The following is a 1,178-nucleotide window of genomic DNA, read 5'->3' as shown; positions in this document are numbered from 1 at the left end:
AAAAAGCGAGCTTCATTCATTGCGATTGCCGCCGTCGGTGACTTCCCTTATGGTCAGCTTTGTGAATAAGCAGAAATGGGCCGGCCTCCCCCTTAGCCCCATGAAACATATTTAAAACCAGGTCTCGTCCTGAACAAAGACCCCCAGTTTACTAGTTTTTTTACTACATGTCTTAGGAATTTTAAAGATTGTTCGCAGTCTGATTACCTTCTATGCTTTTCTATTGGTTATGATTCTGTTTTTTTGTACCTCGACAAACATTTAAAAACTCTCTTCATATCGATATCAGTCCTCTACTATCCATTCCCACTACTCATTGGCAACTCACCTTCACGTGTCCACACAATTGTTCGGCTAACAACCACCATCTGAATTTAACTGGTCGTTTTGCCATATTGGTTTCTTTTTGCTTTTTTATCAGCACCTATGCTATAGCAACTGTACAACTTGCTGCAATATTAGGTTCGAACATTTTTTTCTCATCCTCTGCTTCACCGCATTATGATACCATGTGTTGTTCTGCTTGCGGCAGTAGCAGTGGTTGTAACTCTTTTCATACCGCTATTAGTCTCCAAATGAACTTCTACTGCGTCTATCAGCTCAGTTTCAACTGTAATTCCACGGAGTACGCCACTATTCTTATAATAATGATACACGCTCACAGCACTCTCCTATGATAATAACAATAATAATAATAATTATTATTACTGCTCTTAATGTAATATTAGTATATGCACAGCCACACCACTTTCCTATCACCATTATTGTTACAACGCTAACTAATATTCATCAAATAAACAAAATAAACAAAATTAGAACATCACTCATTTTTCATACCTTATCTCTCTGTTACTTTACATCCATCGGCCACCTTCATACGAAGGTTTAAATAATAGCATATTTTCATCGAAAAGTGTGAAAATATAACAGAGTCGCAAAAATATAGGTAAAAAATTTTAAAACAGTAAGGCCGTAAAAACAGCAGTCATCAGAGCCAATTTCTTATTGACTAGAAAACTACCATTTCGGCATTTCTCTGTATCCTTGTCATCCTCACCATCTTTGCCCTTTCTGAAACCACAAACGGGTTTATCATCTTTTTTATCATTTTCACATTTGGCTTTGTCAGTGCCGTGTTTGGTGCACCTGTCTGAAGCAGGTTTTCTCATCTTTCTCTG

Source organism: Trypanosoma equiperdum, assembly GCF_001457755.1.
Source record: "Trypanosoma equiperdum strain OVI genome assembly, contig: ctg_1579, whole genome shotgun sequence".
NCBI lineage: Eukaryota > Euglenozoa > Kinetoplastea > Trypanosomatida > Trypanosomatidae > Trypanosoma > Trypanosoma equiperdum.
The sequence above is the reverse complement of the archived record's forward strand: the minus strand, read 5'-3'. Positions refer to the sequence as shown.